We start from the raw sequence: 16,532 nt of genomic DNA on the forward strand, positions 1-16,532 counted from the left end.
CTTCTTTCGTTGACCCAAACTTCACAATTAACTGGACTCAGTGTTATTGAAAACGGATTTGGCTGACGTCATCACAAAGTAATAGTCTGCAGACGTGTTCGACAATCAAACGTTTACAATCAATACAATAACATTGCATACGTCAATCATAACAGAACTCCATAATATGTCATGCTTACACGACCTTGGACTTTTGTACACATTTAAACCGCAATAGCCCTCGGTGTTATCTGTGGTAAGCACCGCGTTTTTGACACTTGTCACCTCCTTAACAGGCTCCGTTATCTTTCCAGTATCCACAATAGTACGAAAGACTACGTGCTTCACCAGCGACCGTCCGTGAATGGGCAGGGTAAGATGGAAATTCTCCAAGAACAACATAAAAGGCATTATCACTCTCAGAGTCTCTTCAATTGTCGTCGGTTCTCGTGTAGTCTCATTACCACCCACTTGTCAAAATTGGCTGGGAGATAGAAAATGGTTGTCGAACCTTTCTACAAAAAGAATATCGATCAAGTATGGCTTAGAATCAAGACAAGTTGCATGCTGGTCTAGATTATTTTATGCCTTGAGATGAGAAAAAAAAATGGTATCTATTTCTTTTCTGTTCTTTTTCTTTTCTTTTGGTTGTCTTCCAAACGGTCATATTTTATATCTTTTGTAGATAGTTTGATAAATTATATTATTGTACAGTCCTCTGCTTTCTGAAAATACGGCTTGTCGAGATTAAAGTGCCTCGTTTGACCTCTCACTGATTTCTACTATTTTGTATTTTAAAAGTTTAATAAATCCTAATTCTCAATCACTCTCTTGTTCTCATCTATTATTTCAACGTCTGCTAAAGGCAGTTATAAGAAGACCAACAAGTCTCTATTTCTCGTTTGTAATTAATGCTTGCTTCTTATCAGATAAGAAAGAGAGCCTTATACAATTACGACCTGCTCTTGGCATTAATGGGCGAAATATAGATATGTATGCGTGTATGTGTTTGTGATTGTACGTGAGTTGGGGGAGGGTGGACCTCTACAACCCAAAATAGTATTGTTATCTTTCTCACCCTATTGGTAACATAAACAAAATCATGAACATCTTCCAAAAATAGCAATAAATAGAAGAGCCCGTATTTTGCCCCTGTGTGAAGGTTAATGTTTCGTGTGTATCTATTTGCTTTGTTCTTTTTTTTTTTTTTTTTTTTTTTTTGTTTATTGTTCATTCTCTTTATTTATTCTTCAGGCTTATTATATTACGTTCTCCGCTGTTCGATGCTGAAATCTGCATAAGCGGAGACTGGTTTTTTAAAAAGTTCATTAAGAACAAAGTAATGATTTTTATAATTTTTTTCCCCTCTGAGCTCGTCTGTAATTGGTCGTGGTATAACGTGTTTTGATAAGAATATATATTATTATTTTACTCATAAACGTGATTTGTAAGTGGCCTGCGTCACACAACTTGTCTAGGAATGCTTAGCACATCGTGAGGAGATGACACTTGTATCGATGAAAAATATAAATTAGGTATTTTGTCGTTGCATTGTAAGATGCAGCTGTCTTGGCGTCAAAGTTATATAATATTATAATGTTAATTTCTTTCGACACAAACGCTTTCTTAAACCTGAACTAACAGTGACGATTTTTTTTCTTCTGCAACAGACCTGCATAGTGCCACGAAAAATTCGTAAAAATACGATTTTTTGGCTCCAGTCACAGGACTACATTCGCCTCTTTGACTCAATAAATCTTGTTGAAAAGGAAAGTGTAGTTCCTTTGCTCCTTTGAAATGGATTTGGAGCACATTTTGCTGAGGGCAAATAATTTATTTCTAAAGCTATTTCTATTAAGGTGATTTTCTTCTTCTTCTTCTTTTTCTACCTTGGAAGCTACGAATTTTTATTTCAACCTGTTCTGCACACTGACAACAATTCCGTTTGGCCCGTTAACTTATAATTCAAAGATCGATGACTATTTAATTGAAAAACAAACTTTTGTACCAGATACTGCAAAGAAATCTCAGGTTTAAGAGTTTTTATAAAGTTAGAGCTCACCTCATCAGAATAACAAGAAATGAAGTGAGTAGGAAAGTGCCAGAAGGCAATAGAGAATAAAAATTTCGCGGCGATGGGGGCTCGAACTGGCGACCTTACTGCTCGTACGAAAACTCCGCAAGGCCGGGGACAGCGTGGCTCTACTGTATGAACTAACCACCAATCCATCTTATCAGAATATATTTTCGGGCAAACGTTTTCTTACCAAAATGAAAAGAAAAGTGTTTTGTGGGTTTGCATGCAGGTCTAACGATAGGTGTTTGAATAATTCCTATGGCCATTAGGTATGGTGCTCTTACAAACAGTATCGTCACGGGAATGAAGAAAATGTTGAAATTCCTCCCTTGAGAGAAATAAACGCGGTCCATTTTTCCGTGAGCCTTTAATGCGGCATGCAATGAGATTGGCAATCGGCAATGATAATTAGATGGTATGCGTAATGGTTCGGTCAGTTCGCAGCTCAGGACTTCGCATGCGGCAGGCGCTCGGTCTGATCTGTTTTTATGTTGAAAACACATTGTACTTGGGTGGGGGTGGGGGGGGGGGGGGGGGGGGGGAATCGTCAGTCATAGTGTATAAGATCTAGAGTAAAAATCTATTTATTTTCAAAATATTGAACCTACAAAGCGTCATGAAGTAAGCATATGTTGAGTTAAATACCTTGTCCTTAATATACTTTTGGAGCGTCGAACGAATTATAGAAATTACTTTCCAGCCTTTGGATAGGACGCCAGCACTTTCTTTCAGATTTTACACCCCTCTCCCCGCGCCTTTCAGAAATATGTATAATTACGTTGACGACAACGGGCTAGAAATCATCATTGTTGCAGTACTACAAACCTGCAACCATATGGATCCATGGACAAAGCATTAACCATTTATCAATCCCTTCAATAAGAAACGCGGTGTGTTTCTTGCATCTCACTGATATGATACATTCGAGGTTACTCGTGTGTAGACATTAAACAAAAGATGATCTCTCTCTCTCTCTCTCTCTCTCTCTCTCTCTCTCTCTCTCTCTCTCTCTCTCTCTCTCTCTCTCTCTCTCCCTCTCTAAAAACAAAATGATAACGAGCATTGATTTTCCTTAACGCCCGATGCTCGTTAAAATTGATATCGCTGGAAGATTACGATCTCGTTATTGTTAAACCAGTTTGTCATACTTTGACGAAACGCGATTGTTTTCTTTTTGGCCAGAGAAATTTTACGTCAAACATCGATCAATCGAAATGATTCTCAATTTTGCTTAAAAGTCTTAATCCTGAGACTGCATTGAAGTCTCATGTTTAAGACTTTTTGACAAGTTGAGAAACAGTTTCATTATTGCGTTATTTGATATTTGAATAATTTCAGGTTTTATTGCCAAATTGAGAAAAAATGTGTTTATTAAAGTAAGGAATTCGTGCCTAGGGCGCCTCTTTTCACCAAGGTATCGAATATCAATTAACATATCTTTTTTACGTTTCTTTCCATCCATTCTTTTCCCCCTTTCCCTTCCCTTCCGTTTACTGAGGGCTGATTTTTAGTTGTCTTTATGAAATACTATTATTTCGGTTATTGAACTCACCGTGTCTAACACAAATAAGTTGCATCCTATTGTCGTGTATTGGGAAGCAAAATTCGTGACGTCACAACTTCCTCTCTTTCTGTTCTAAACTCCTTGGAAATATGTAGCTAGTCCACAGGAGAACTAACAACGAAAAGTTACATATTGAATCATAATGTGGCATGTTTTATTGAGAGGGGGGAAGGGGGGAAGGGTGATATGTTTTTTTGTTGTTTTTTTTTTTCTTTTTGCTTTGTTTTCGTTTTTGTTTGTTTTGTTTTGTTTTTTTGTTTTTGTTTTGTTTGTTTTTTGTTGTTTTTTTTTTTTTGTTTTTTGTTGTTTTTTTTTTTTTTTTTTTTTTTTTTTTGTTTTCTTTGTTTGTTTGTGTTTTGTTGTTTTATTTTTTTATGTTGTTGCTGTTGTTGCTTTACTGTTTTAATGGTTTTATTTTGTTTGTTTGTTTTATATTTTGTATAAACCTGAACACCACAATACTATTGTGTTGTGCAATATCCAATTGATGTGCTAAAAGTGCTTTACAATAGGTCCCAAGCGAACTTGTAGGACGAGATATTAAGGCATATTATTTTGGCTAGGGCTATTGGTCAGTACTGACTCCCAGGCGCTAGCACATGCGGGTCAGTACTGACGAACAGACGCCAGTGCCTGGAGGTCAGTACTGACCAATAACCTGGTGTCTATTGGTCAGTATTGAACAACAGGTGCCACCGCCCACAGACAACCTCTCTTCGGTCTGTGCCACCGCCCACCATTGATCAGCACTGACGAACATCGGACCTGTTCGTCAGTGCAAAGACCTCTTCGCACTTATTCGTCACTTCCAAAAGTATACCATTAAAAAAAAAAAAAACAATTAAAATTCCAGGCTCTCAGGCCAACTTATCCGATGGCACACAGTAACACTTGGTCACCTAGATAAGTTTGATTTCTAACGCGTTAGATGCCGTTGGGGCAACGATATGACTCGTTATTTCAAGCCACATTAAGATTCTATTTTATTTTATGTTGTCCATTCTATTTCTTTGGGTTATTTTGTTTTTATTGTTTTTTTTCCCCGTATATTTTCGTTATAGCTTTATTTAAAGAAAAATAGAGGAAAATGTGTTCTAATATTTCCTGTTACGATTCTTTTATAATACTTTGTCCATTCTATTATACTACTACCACTCACTACTACCACCACTACTGCTACTACCACTACTGCTACTACTACTACTGCTACTACTACTACTTATATGTCTTTTATCTTCCATTATTTTCTGGAAGATTCTGCTCCCTGACGCTGACCTTTTGTTATCAATCAGATCACCCCCCTGGGGCACCCTATCCTCTACCCACGCTGACATTTCATTCATACTGCAACCTCAACCACCATTGAGTACAGACGACAAAGTTATTTTTCATTATATTTTATTTGTTTTCCACGTTTATTTGTGTATTGTTGTGTTAATGAAGGGTTTGTACCCGAAACGTCCATTGTCTGTTTTGTTCCCATACGAAGCCTTTCATTTTCACTCTTTCGTTAGTATTTTACGATCACCGGCTTCAGGCAGCCCTTACCGTTTTCTACTTTTCCTGTCTCAGTAAGATGCGAGCAAGCCGAATTTCAAATGACAGGAATGAAGAAAGACGAGACAATGAAAGAGCTTTCACTTTCAGTTCTAGCGCCACGCATCAGTGCAGTGAGCATGCGCGTTGGATGAACCGAAATATAGGGCTTCCAATTTGGCGTTTCAACACCAAATTTGGTCTTTTTCTCAGGATTGGACAATTTCACTTGTTTAATTAATTGATATATTTATTAAACAAATCTCACGTAAACCGACAAAAAGATTTAGTGAAAACAAGGGCTTCCCTGCGACTAGTATGGGACAGGAAATGCTGATTTATTTGTCGTAGAGCAAGTTATTTTTAAAAATGGCATTTTTCCATAATTTTGGTACCGTCAACGCCCGTGGCCAGGTCAGAACTGACCAATTGGCATCAGTACTAGTAATAGTAATAGTATTAGTCAGTACTGACCCCCAGACGCCGGTGCCTGTTCGTCAGTACTGACCCGCAGGTGCCAGCGCCTGGGGGTCAGTACTGACGAATAGCCACTCCGTATTATTTTCCACAGAGACAGTGGTGTTACCGCCCAATCAGATATTTATTTATGAACACGGTCAGATATTTAGTTCATAAAGAGCTTTCTCCGAGGATTCAACTTTGCTCAGCCCGCATAAAGACTGGAACCAAGGACCTTCAGGTTAAAAACCTATTGTAATGCCACAAGAACAAAAAAAGCAGCACATAAATAGAATACAGGGTAGATTTCTGTGGAGTCTAGTTCATGATTTGTTAACATGCTTGAATGAATACATTGGTTCCATCACCTCAATAGGGTGTGTGGTCGAGGTGATTCAGATGTTAAAAAGTAGTAGTAGTAGAAGAAGAAGAAGAAGAAGAAGAAGAAGAAGAAGAAGAAGAAGAAGAAGAAGAAGAAGAAGAAGAAGAAGAAGAAGAAGAAGAAGAAGAAGAAGAAGAAGAAGAAGAAGAAGAAGAAGAAGAAGAAGAAGAAGAAGAAGAAGAAAAAGAAGAAGAAGAAGAAGAAAGAAGAAGAAGAAGAAGAAGAAGAAGAAGAAGAAGAAGAAGAAGAAGAAGAAGAAGAAGAAGAAGAAGAAGAAGCAGAAGAAGAAGAAGAAGAAGAAGAAGAAGAAGAAGAAGAAGAAGAAGAAGAAGAAGAAGAAGAAGGAGAACAAGAAGAACAAGAAGAACAAAAGAACAAGAAGAACAAGAAGAAGAAGAAGAAGAAGAAGAAGAAGAAGAAGAAGAAGAAGAAGAAGAAGAAGAAGAAGAAGAAGAAGAAGAAGAAGAAGAAGAAACAAAACAACAACAACAACAAACAACAACAAGAACAAGAAGAAAAGAAGAAGAAAGAACAAGAAGAACAAGAAGAACAAGAAGAAAGAAGAAAGAACAAGAAGAAGAAGAAGAAGAAGAAGAAGAGAAGAAGAAGAAGAGAAGAAGAAGAAGAAGAGAAGAGAAGAAGAAGAAGAAGAAAGAAGAAGAAGAAGAAGAAGAAGATGATGATGATGATGAAGAAGAAGAAGAAGAAGAAGAAGAAGAAGAAGAAGAAGAAGAAGAAGAAGAAGAAGAAGAAGAAGAAGAAGAAGAAGAAGAAGAAGATGAAGAAGAAGAACTAGAAGAAGAAGAAGAAGAAGAAGAAGAAGAAGAAGAACAACAACAACAACAACAACAACAACAACAACAACAAGAAAGCATCAAGCAAAGCAAAAAAAAAAGCGTGATTTTTGTATATCACGTGGCAATTATATTATGCACTCTCAATGACCGTGGGATAAAGATCCTCCATCGCTCCCCGGAAACAGTTAAACCATTTTCACTTCGCTAAACCATCACCATCACAACCACTTCTTTTCATCTCTATTATTTTATGAAAGAATACGGAAGGTGAAGAAAATGCATGAATGAAAAGGAGGGGAAAAGAACAAACGCACACACACACACACACACACACACACACACATACGCACACACACACAGACACATATACACAGACACATACACACATGCCATACAGATTGTCATGTTTCGACCAATCAATGGCGTGACCATTATCATGGTGGTGACCGCGAAAATAATAATTCCTACAACCTTACCCTTACTGTGTCCAAGGCCACATCTCTTGTTTTTTTTGGGGGGTTTTTTTCTACTAAGGACACAAGGTCACTCGTGAAGCATATGGCACATCACTACTGTGCTACTATTTTTTATCATTATAATTTATAGATGGTACTGAAAAGAGTGCGCGAAGGTCAAGTGTCAAGAGAAGAGAACTTGGGTGAAATAAGTCTACTCGTGCAAATCCTTTTTTTTTTTTTTCAATTTAAAATCATTTTGACCAGAAATCATTCAAGTGGTCTTGTTATATGACACTCGCCTTCGGATTAGAAGGTCCTGGGTTCGAGTCCGGTTCTGAGCGGCGATTAGTTGAGTCCTTGGAAAATGCCTTTTATTCACATTCTCTCGAGCACTCAGGTGTAGAATAAGTACTTGGCCGTTAACAGCGCTGTGTCTGTCGGGGGAAAAAATGTAATTTCGCAGGTTTTAAACTTTGTTGTTCGCCAGGAATCCATTATAAAGCGCTGCCCTGATTGTAAAGTAAAGATTGGAGTGGTGGATAGCTCTGACAGTAGCGCTACGCTCTCCCCGGCCAGGCGGAGTTGTCGTACCAGTAAGATCGCGGGTTCGAGCCCCCATCGCTGCGAAATTTGTATTCTTTATTGTCTTCTGGCAATTTCCTACTCACTCAGGTCTTTGTTATTGTTTTTTGCCATCCATGTTTATGAGTAATTTTCATTAAACTTTTATCGTTCTTGGCTTTGACATTCAGTGCCTTAACTAAACATCTTGACTTTTCATATAAAAATAGTTTGTATTATGCCTGTATTTTTAGAAAACAAAAATGAAGGCCGGTATGGGACTCGAACCCATAACATCTACCTTAGAAGGATATCGCTCTGTCCAATTGAGCTAACCGGCCGGTGAAACTATAGTCAATGGCAGCATATATAAACACGTCTTTTGAGATGATGAAATTTGGAGTTCTGGTGGTGAAAACCAAAGAATAATAAGGTGAACGATTTTCAATTTAGTAAACGATCTTTGGTCAAAGGGACATAATCAAGTATTTTAATTTTTTTTTTTCACTAAGAGTTTAATACCATGATATTCTGAAACTCGACAGCGGTTACAATTCGGATGAATGTGAGCGATTTACCTAAACGCAAAGCATCAATTATAAGGTTGTGGTGAATGTATTAGTGTGGTTTGGGAGTATCAGGCGACGTCCAGTTAGGGACTTAAAAGATTGACTTAATGAAAAACATAGAACCCTTGTTCTTCAAACAAAGAAAAGAGAACACTTTGATTTAGCTGGCTGACGTAGTGCTTAACCAAAACAGTTTTAGTTATATTTTCCGGTCGACGAACACATTTTTTGTAGGTTTGATAACCCAATTCTTTATGGGGCTCATTGTTGTAATGGAAATCTTTAAAAAATGACGCAAAATATTGTCCATTACAACAATGTTAAACCAGGCCCATAAGTAAGTGGGTTCGGATGCCAGACATGTATATTGTACACGTCGATTCCAGTCCTTAGAGAATCTACAGAAATTCCTCTATTTCATATTCGATTTTTTTTTTTTTTTTTTTTTTTTGGTTGTATAAATTCTACCTCTACTTAAAATTTGAGATTGTTGATTTTAATTAATCGAAATGGTCAAATTTGATGGTAGTGCCTAAACTCAACATCTTGAACTTTTTTCATAATATAGCTCTATGTGGTCTTGTGGTATGGTTTCGGATCGGAAGGTCTTGGGTTCGAGCCTCACTAGGTGCACATTTGAGTCCTTGGACAAGGCTTTTTATTCACATTCTCTCACTGTACTCATGTGTAAAATGAGTACCTGGCCTTTGTCTCTGAAAAAATTGTAATATCGCATAATAGACGTAATGTCTCGTTCTACGTGTTACGTGTTGTTGTTGATCAGGAACCCTTAGTAAAGCGCTCTGGGCGCCTTTAGTGGACATTGCGCTCTATAAAAACTGATTTTTAAAAAAATTGTTTGCTTGTTTTTTGTTGTTTTTATTTTTTTTTTTTGTTTTTGTTTTTGTTTTTTTTTTTTTTTTTTTTTTTTTTTTTTTTTTTTTTTTGTTTAGTTGTTGGTTGTTGTTTTTTTTTTTTTGGGGGGGGGGGGGGTTGCTTTGTTTTGTTTTGTTTTGTTTTGCGTTTTGTTTGTTAATACTGTGTATATAATTTTTAGAAAACTATTTAAATTTCAAAAACCAAAACAAAAATGAAGGCCGGTATGGGACTCGAACCCATAACATCTACCTTAGAAGGGCATCGCTCTATCCAATTGAGCTAACCGGCCGGTGAAACTATAGTCAATGATAGAATAAATGAATATGTCTTTTGAGATGATGAAATCTGGAGTTCCAGTGGTGAAAATCACAAGAAAAATAAACTTACGATATTTTACGATCTTTGGTCAAAGGGACACAATCAAGTATTATAGATTTTGTTTTCAATTACCAAGAGTTGTATACCATGATATTGTGAAACGAGACAGCGGTTAAAATTCGCGGTACGATTTTTCACTCAGGTTACACTATAATAATATTATAATATTATTGCTTACACAAAGTGAACAGTTGCAATTATACGAATAGGCCTTTGACGACTGTGAACTCAACAACATATAAATGAATTTCATCGAGGAATAAATCGAAATCTAGGTGAACATATTTATTGCAGGTTTGATAGCCGTCTGAAATTATGGCCTTGATTTAGCATTGTTGTAATGGACCATGTTATGCGTTGGTTTGAGAGTATAATAATTTACAACAATGAGCCCATAATGATTTTGGTTATTAGCCAGATCTGCAAATACACATGGATTGAATTGAAGTTCCAAGAATTTTCACTTACGGTGAATGCATCTGTACTGTTTGCTTGTTCTGTTCTTTTCTTTTAATTTTGTTTTTTCTTGTTTTTTAATTTATTTCCTTTCCTTTTTCTATTTCTTTTTTTTTCTTCTTGTGGGGGGGGGGGGGGGGGGTTGGTTTGCTTAAATCATTTTACACTAGGGGGGTGGGGGTTGTTTTTTGTTTGGGTTTTTTTTTTTTTGTTCTTTTGTTGGGGGGGGGGGGGGCGGGTCGGTTTGTTTATTTATGGTTTTGTGTTTTTTATTAATTTTTTATTGGTTGATTTGTTTGTTTGATTGATTTAATCTGTGAAATATTTAATTTATTTTGCGTTGTTCTTATAATTATTTTTTTTAATCCTTTTTTTTTTTTGTATTCATGTCTTTGTTTTTGTTTGTTTATTCTATTGTTTTGTTTTTGTTTTGTTTTTTCTTTTTTCGTTTTTGCTTGTTTTTGGCTTTTTAATATTTCTTTGTTTTTTTTTTTTTTTTTTTTTTTTTTTTTTTTTTTTTTTTTTTTTTTTTTTTTTTTTTTTTTTTTGTTTGTTTGTTTTGTTTTTTTTTGTATTTTTTAATTTGTTTGTTTGTTGTTGTTTTTTTTGTGTTTTTGTTTTGTTTTTTGTTGATGATGTTGTTTTGTTTAGTATATTATATAAATCATAAAATATGTAGATATGGGCGAAAATAATTACAAGTCTTCTCTTTAAAAATCACAAACAGTTATCTCACAAAGAATGACAGCCATCTGTTATACTGTCGTGAATGTATTGGCGTGGTTTGACAGTATCTGGATACGTGATGTTCGGAATTTATAAGATTGAGCAAATAAAGAGCATGATAACATTTTGGGTCAAACCCTTAAAATTCAAACAAAAACAAAAATGGCTTTTGGTATTTGCTGAAGTAGGGTTTGTGTCCAAAGCGATTTTCGCAATATAATCCTGTCCTTCGAGAATTTAAAAACAATTTTACTTTTTAAATGCATTTATTTTACTTTAGTTGCCTTTTGTTGTATAAATTATATCCCTACTTAAAATTTGAGATTTATGAATTTCATTTTTAAGATTGTCAATTTTGGCATTCTGTGCTTAAACTAAACATCCTGAACTTTTCTCAAACATCTTATACTATCTATGTATGTATTTTTATTATAAACTTTCGAAAACCGAAACAAAAATGAAGGCCGGTATGGGACTCGAACCCATAACATCTACCTTAGAAGGGTATCGCTCTATCCGATTGAGCTAACCAGCCAATGAAATTTTAGTCAATGGTAGCATATAAATATAAATCTTTTGAGATGATGAAATGTGGAGTTCCAGTGGTGAAAACTCAAGATTTGGTCAAAGGGACATAATCAGGTATTCTAAATTTTGTTTTCAATTTCCAAGAGTTGTATACCATGATCTTGAGAACCTTTAATTCAGAAAAGTGAGTGGAGCAGGCACTTATGTTGGTAACAACAAGATATGAAGTGAGTAGAAAAGTGCCAGAAGACAATAGAGAATAAAAATTTTTTTTCCGCGGCGGTGGTGGGGTTTGAACCTGCGACCTTATTGGTACGACAACTCCGCCTGGCAGGTGAGAGCGTGGCTCTACCGTGTGAGCTATCCACGAACACAAAAATATTCGTTTCAAACTCAAAGTCATTTCTAGATCCCTCTCTCACCCACTTCTTGAGATCGCCGATTCGTTCACCACCATCGCGAAATAATTTTGACCAGCAGTTAAGCTTAATAGCCAATATTCTCATCACAAACATATAACATAGAAACGATTGAGACATTGAGTATGCTCCGGTGTATGGGGTGAATTTTTAATTCAGAAAAGTGAGTGGAGCAGGCACTTATGTTGGTAACAACAAGATATGAAGTGAGTAGAAAAGTGCCAGAAGACAATAGAGAATAAAAATTTTTTTTCCCGCGGCGGTGGTGGGGTTTGAACCTGCGACCTTATTGGTACGACAACTCCGCCTGGCAGGTGAGAGCGTGGCTCTACCGTGTGAGCTATCCACGAACACAAAAATATTCGTTTCAAACTCAAAGTCATTTCTAGATCCCTCTCTCACCCACTTCTTGAGATCGCCGATTCGTTCACCACCATCGCGAAATAATTTTGACCAGCAGTTAAGCTTAATAGCCAATATTCTCATCACAAACATATAACATAGAAACGATTGAGACATTGAGTATGCTCCGGTGTATGGGGTGAATTTTTAATTCAGAAAAGTGAGTGGAGCAGGCACTTATGTTGGTAACAACAAGATATGAAGTGAGTAGAAAAGTGCCAGAAGACAATAGAGAATAAAAATTTTTTTTCCGCGGCGGTGGTGGGGTTTGAACCTGCGACCTTATTGGTACGACAACTCCGCCTGGCAGGTGAGAGCGTGGCTCTACCGTGTGAGCTATCCACGAACACAAAAATATTCGTTTCAAACTCAAAGTCATTTCTAGATCCCTCTCTCACCCACTTCTTGAGATCGCCGATTCGTTCACCACCATCGCGAAATAATTTTGACCAGCAGTTAAGCTTAATAGCCAATATTCTCATCACAAACATATAACATAGAAACGATTGAGACATTGAGTATGCTCCGGTGTATGGGGTGAATTTTTAATTCAGAAAAGTGAGTGGAGCAGGCACTTATGTTGGTAACAACAAGATATGAAGTGAGTAGAAAAGTGCCAGAAGACAATAGAGAATAAAAATTTTTTTTCCGCGGCGGTGGTGGGTTTGAACCTGCGACCTTATTGGTACGACAACTCCGCCTGGCAGGTGAGAGCGTGGCTCTACCGTGTGAGCTATCCACGAACACAAAAATATTCGTTTCAAACTCAAAGTCATTTCTAGATCCCTCTCTCACCCACTTCTTGAGATCGCCGATTCGTTCACCACCATCGCGAAATAATTTTGACCAGCAGTTAAGCTTAATAGCCAATATTCTCATCACAAACATATAACATAGAAACGATTGAGACATTGAGTATGCTCCGGTGTATGGGGTGAATTTTTAATTCAGAAAAGTGAGTGGAGCAGGCACTTATGTTGGTAACAACAAGATATGAAGTGAGTAGAAAAGTGCCAGAAGACAATAGAGAATAAAAATTTTTTTTCCGCGGCGGTGGTGGGGTTTGAACCTGCGACCTTATTGGTACGACAACTCCGCCTGGCAGGTGAGAGCGTGGCTCTACCGTGTGAGCTATCCACGAACACAAAAATATTCGTTTCAAACTCAAAGTCATTTCTAGATCCCTCTCTCACCCACTTCTTGAGATCGCCGATTCGTTCACCACCATCGCGAAATAATTTTGACCAGCAGTTAAGCTTAATAGCCAATATTCTCATCACAAACATATAACATAGAAACGATTGAGACATTGAGTATGCTCCGGTGTATGGGGTGAATTTTTAATTCAGAAAAGTGAGTGGAGCAGGCACTTATGTTGGTAACAACAAGATATGAAGTGAGTAGAAAAGTGCCAGAAGACAATAGAGAATAAAAATTTTTTTTCCCGCGGCGGTGGTGGGGTTTGAACCTGCGACCTTATTGGTACGACAACTCCGCCTGGCAGGTGAGAGCGTGGCTCTACCGTGTGAGCTATCCACGAACACAAAAATATTCGTTTCAAACTCAAAGTCATTTCTAGATCCCTCTCTCACCCACTTCTTGAGATCGCCGATTCGTTCACCACCATCGCGAAATAATTTTGACCAGCAGTTAAGCTTAATAGCCAATATTCTCATCACAAACATATAACATAGAAACGATTGAGACATTGAGTATGCTCCGGTGTATGGGTGAATTTTTAATTCAGAAAAGTGAGTGGAGCAGGCACTTATGTTGGTAACAACAAGATATGAAGTGAGTAGAAAAGTGCCAGAAGACAATAGAGAATAAAATTTTTTTTTCCGCGGCGGTGGTGGGGTTTGAACCTGCGACCTTATTGGTACGACAACTCCGCCTGGCAGGTGAGAGCGTGGCTCTACCGTGTGAGCTATCCACGAACACAAAATATTTCGTTTCAAACTCAAAGTCATTTCTAGATCCCTCTCTCACCCACTTCTTGAGATCGCCGATTCGTTCACCACCATCGCGAAATAATTTTGACCAGCAGTTAAGCTTAATAGCCAATATTCTCATCACAAACATATAACATAGAAACGATTGAGACATTGAGTATGCTCCGGTGTATGGGGTGAATTTTTAATTCAGAAAAGTGAGTGGAGCAGGCACTTATGTTGGTAACAACAAGATATGAAGTGAGTAGAAAAGTGCCAGAAGACAATAGAGAATAAAAATTTTTTTTCCGCGGCGGTGGTGGGGTTTGAACCTGCGACCTTATTGGTACGACAACTCCGCCTGGCAGGTGAGAGCGTGGCTCTACCGTGTGAGCTATCCACGAACACAAAAATATTCGTTTCAAACTCAAAGTCATTTCTAGATCCCTCTCTCACCCACTTCTTGAGATCGCCGATTCGTTCACCACCATCGCGAAATAATTTTGACCAGCAGTTAAGCTTAATAGCCAATATTCTCATCACAAACATATAACATAGAAACGATTGAGACATTGAGTATGCTCCGGTGTATGGGGTGAATTTTTAATTCAGAAAAGTGAGTGGAGCAGGCACTTATGTTGGTAACAACAAGATATGAAGTGAGTAGAAAAGTGCCAGAAGACAATAGAGAATAAAAATTTTTTTCCGCGGCGGTGGTGGGGTTTGAACTGCGACCTTATTGGTACGACAACTCCGCCTGGCAGGTGAGAGCGTGGCTCTACCGTGTGGCTATCCACGAACACAAATATTCGTTTCAACTCAAAGTCATTTCTAGATCCCTCTCTCACCCACTTCTTGAGATCGCCGATCGTTTCTATGTTAAGTTTTGATGAGAATATTGGCTATTAAGCTTAACTGCTGGTCAAATTATTTCGCGATGGTGGTGAACGAATCGGCGATCTCAAGAGTGGGTGAGAGAGGGATCTAGAAATGACTTTGAGTTTGAAACGAATATTTTTGTGTTCGTGGATAGCTACACGTAGCACGCTTACTGCAGGCGGAGTTGTGTACCAAAAGTCCAGGTTAAAACCCACACGCGCGAAAAAAAATTTTTATTCCATTGTCTTTGGCTTTTCTACCACTTCTATTTGTGTACCAATTAAGTGCCTGCTCCACTCACTTTTCTGAATTAAAAATTCCCCAACCGGAGCATACTCAATTCTCAATCGTTTCTATGTTATATGTTTGTGATGAGATATTGGCTATTAAGCTTAACTGCTGGTCAAAATTATTTCGCGATGGTGGTGAACGAATCGGCGATCTCAAGAGTGGGTGAGAGAGGGATCTAGAAATGACTTTGAGTTTGAAACGAATATTTTTGTGTTCGTGGATAGCTCACACGGTAGAGCCACGCTCTCACCTGCCAGGCGGAGTTGTACCAATAAGGTCGCAGGTTCAAACCCCACCACCGCCGCGGAAAAAAAATTTTTATTCTCTATTGTCTTCTGGCACTTTTCTACTCACTTCATATCTTGTTGTTACCAACATAGTGCTGCTCCACTCACTTTTCTGAATTAAAATTCACCCCATACACCGGAGCATACTCAATGTCTCATCGTTTCTATGTTATATGTTTGTGATGAGAATATTGGCTATTAAGCTTAACTGCTGGTCAAAATTATTTCGCGATGGTGGTGAACGAATCGGCGATCTCAAGAAGTGGGTGAGAGAGGGATCTAGAAATGACTTGAGTTTGAAACGAATATTTTTGTGTTCGTGGATAGCTCACACGGTGAGCCACGCTTACTGCAGCGGAGTTGGTACAAAAGGTCGCAGGTTAAACCACACGCGCGGAAAAAATTTTTATTCTCTTTGTCTTCTGGCCTTTTCTACTCACTTCATTCTTGTTGTTACACATAAGGCTGCTCCACTCACTTTTCGAATTAAAATCACCCTCACGGACATACTCAATGTCTCATCGTTTCTATGTTATATGTTTGTGATGAGAATATTGGCTTTAAGCTTAACTGCTGGTCAAAATTATTTCGCGATGGTGGTGAACGAATCGGCGATCTCAGAAGTGGGTGAGAGAGGGATCTAGAAATGACTTTGAGTTTGAAACGAATATTTTGTGTTCGTGGATAGCTCACACGGTAGAGCCACGCTCTCACCTGCCAGGCGAGTTGTGTACCAATAGGTCGCAGGTTCAAACCCCACCACGCCGCGAAAAATTTATTCTCTATTGTCTTCTGGCACTTTTCTACTCACTTCATATCTTGTTGTTACCAACATAAGTGCTGCTCCACTCACTTTTCTGAATTAAAAATTCACCCATACACCGGAGCATACTCAATGTCTCATCGTTTCTATGTTATATGTTTGTGATGAGATATGGCTATTAGCTTAATGTGGTCAAAATTATTTCGCGATG

General features: G+C 37.8%; 3 non-coding genes across 3 annotated transcripts; all 3 read right to left on the bottom strand.

The window, feature by feature from the left end:
* Positions 1–8,080: 8,080 nt before the first annotated feature.
* Trnar-ucu (transfer RNA arginine (anticodon UCU)) lies at positions 8,081–8,154 on the bottom strand. Its single transcript has one exon. It is a non-coding gene; the product is annotated as a tRNA-Arg (tRNA).
* A 1,322-nt stretch (positions 8,155–9,476) lies between these two features.
* Trnar-ucu (transfer RNA arginine (anticodon UCU)) lies at positions 9,477–9,550 on the bottom strand. The gene has a single exon. It is a non-coding gene; the product is annotated as a tRNA-Arg (tRNA).
* Positions 9,551–11,282: 1,732 nt separating this feature from the next.
* Trnar-ucu (transfer RNA arginine (anticodon UCU)) lies at positions 11,283–11,356 on the bottom strand. The gene has a single exon. It is a non-coding gene; the product is annotated as a tRNA-Arg (tRNA).
* Positions 11,357–16,532: the final 5,176 nt, after the last annotated feature.

The sequence above is a fragment of the Berghia stephanieae genome, chromosome 2, assembly GCF_034508935.2.
Source record: "Berghia stephanieae isolate SIO BIC M18660-M18661 chromosome 2, UCSD_Bste_1.3, whole genome shotgun sequence".
Lineage (NCBI taxonomy): Eukaryota > Metazoa > Mollusca > Gastropoda > Nudibranchia > Aeolidiidae > Berghia > Berghia stephanieae.